The following is a 2,664-nucleotide window of genomic DNA, read 5'->3' on the forward strand; positions in this document are numbered from 1 at the left end:
TGGCCAGCTCAGCCCACCAGGGGGCGGGCGGGCTGGCATGTGGTGCTGGGGGATTGAACCGAGGTCCCTGTGCTTTGCTTGGCTTAGCTTGTTCTAAGTAGGTGCTTTAGACCACTGAGCCATCTCACCAGCCCTTAAAGATATAATTAAAAACCTATCGATCTTGGAGCCTGGGGAGGCCCGCCGGGAACAGGACTTCTAAAAGGCAAATATGTCTGGAAGACTGTGGTGCAAGGCCATTTTTGCTGGCTATAGGCAGGGTCTTCGGAACCAGAGGGAACACACAGCTCTTCCTAAAATTGAAGGTTTTTATGCCTGGGATGAAACAGAATTCTACTTGGGCAAGAGATGTGCTTATGTGTACAAAGCAAAAAACAACACAGTGACTCCAGGTGGCAAACCAAACAAAACCAGAGTGATCTGGGGAAAAGTAACTCGGGCCCATGGAAACAGCAGCATGGTTCATGCCAAGTTCCGAAACAACCTTCCTGCTAAGGCCATCGGACACCGAATCCATGTGATGCTGTACCCCTCAAGAATTTAAACTAACGGAAAATAAAAGTGCATTTGTGCTCTTGTAAAAAACAAACAAAAAACCTATCAACAAAAGCCCAAACCCTGACAGATTCACTGCTGAATTCTACAAGAAATGTAGAGATCTAACACTACTACTTCTCAAACTCTTTAATGAAACTGAAAGGAGCTTAGGGGATTAAAGTGCCTGTTTAGGCAGATGCTGGGGCCTGGGTTTGACCTTGGCCTGCTGTGCCAGCCCTGCCCCCAGGGCACGCTGAGACTGGGCGTGGTGGCATGCACCTGTAATCCCAGTACTTGGGAGGCTGAAAAACAGGAAGGATCGCAAGTCTGTTCTGTGTAATGAGGCACTGTACTAAATACATTAAGAAATAAAGAAAGAAAAAAAAGAAGAAAAGAAAATGAAAGGGAAGCAATATTCCAAATTCATTCTTGGAAGTAAACATTATCCTCACATCAAAACCAGAGAAGGACTCAACTAAGAAAGAAAACTAAGGCTAATCTCCCCAATGAAAATAGATACAAATATCCTTAATAAGATGCTGGCAAACATCAAACACAAAGAATGCAGCAAATCATCAAGATTATACACCATGACCAAGTGGGATTCATCCCAGGGATGCAGAAATGGTTCAACATAACATAAATCAATAAATGAGACACAACATATTAATAACAAAGACAAAAATCATATGGTCATCTCAATAGAAGGAGAAAAACCTTTTGACAAAGTCCAGCACTTATTTATGATTTCAAAACAAAACAAAACAAAATAAATAAAACTACAGAAAATTGGCATAGAAGATCTTTATCTCAATCTGAAAAAAGTCATCTATGACAAACCAAGCCAACAGCTAAATGGACAAAAACTGAAAGCTTTCACTCTAAAAACAGGAAGACAAGGATGTTTACTGTCTTTACCCTTATTCAACATAGTCCTGAAAACTTTAGCCAGAAAAATTAGGCAAGAGAAAGAAATAAAAGAAATGATAGGAAAGAAAGAAGTTAAATTATCATTATTTTCAAGTACTATACAAAGAAGACCCCAAAAACTTCACTAAAAAACTGTTTTTTTTTTTAGTATTGGGGATTGAACTCAGGACCCTGCACTTGCCAGGCAAGTGCTTATTCTCCTGAGTTATCTCCCCAGCCCCCAAAACTGCTAGATTTAATGAGCAAGTTCAGTATGTAGTTGGATACAAAGTCAACATTCAAAACTCAGCATCATCCCTGTATACAAATAACAAACTCACTGAGAAATTAGGGTAACACCTTTCACAACAGTATCAAAAACAAACAAACAAGGGCTGGCCAGACAGCTCAGCAGAGTAAAGCATCCACTTAGGCAGATGTAGGGGCCTGGGTTTGATTCTTGGCCTGCCGTGCCAGCCCCACCCCTGGGGCATGCTGAGATGGTGAATTAGACTGGGCGCATGCCTCTAATCCTAGCACTTGGGAGGCTAAAAAACAGGAGGATCACTACAATCTGTGCAGCGACCTTGTACTAAATACATAAAAAATAAAATAAAATAAACACCTAGGAACCAATCTAACAAAGGATGTAAAAGACATTGAAAATTGACAGTACTCTAAAAAAGCAGACTGAAGAGGGTATTAGAAAATGGAAAGCTATCCCTTGCTCATGGGTAGGAGGAACCAATCTAGTACAAATGGCCATACTTCCAAAATTCTAACAGCATATCTCACAGAATTAAAGAAAACAATCCTAAAATTCATTTAGAAGCAGTAGACCTAGAATAGCAAAGGCAATTCTAAGCAACAAAGGCAAGGTTGGGGGCATCACAATTCCTGACTTGAAATTATACTACAAAGCTATTGTGATAAAAACAGCATGGCACTGGGGGAAAAAACCACACCCAAAGATCAATGGGAGAGTTTAAAAGATGCAGACACAATCCCAGACATACTTAGCCACCTTATCTTTGACAAAGGTGCCAAACATCTTCATTGGAAAATAGTATCTTTAATAAATGGTGCAGGAAAAACTGGTTTTGCATATGATGAAATTAAAATTTGAACAATTTTTCACTATGCACTAAAGTCAAAATGGGTCAAAGATCTAAAATATTAAAATTAAATCTGTTGGAAGGTAGAATAGGTAAAACTCTT

The 2,664-nt window shown here is 39.8% G+C and overlaps 1 pseudogene; it reads left to right on the forward strand.

Annotated features, from left to right (window-relative positions):
• Positions 1-167: 167 nt before the first annotated feature.
• LOC105741651 lies at positions 168-544 on the forward strand (annotated as a pseudogene).
• Positions 545-2,664: the final 2,120 nt, after the last annotated feature.

This window comes from Octodon degus, unplaced genomic scaffold (genome assembly GCF_000260255.1).
Source record: "Octodon degus isolate 3935 unplaced genomic scaffold, OctDeg1.0 scaffold00018, whole genome shotgun sequence".
Taxonomy (NCBI): domain Eukaryota; kingdom Metazoa; phylum Chordata; class Mammalia; order Rodentia; family Octodontidae; genus Octodon; species Octodon degus.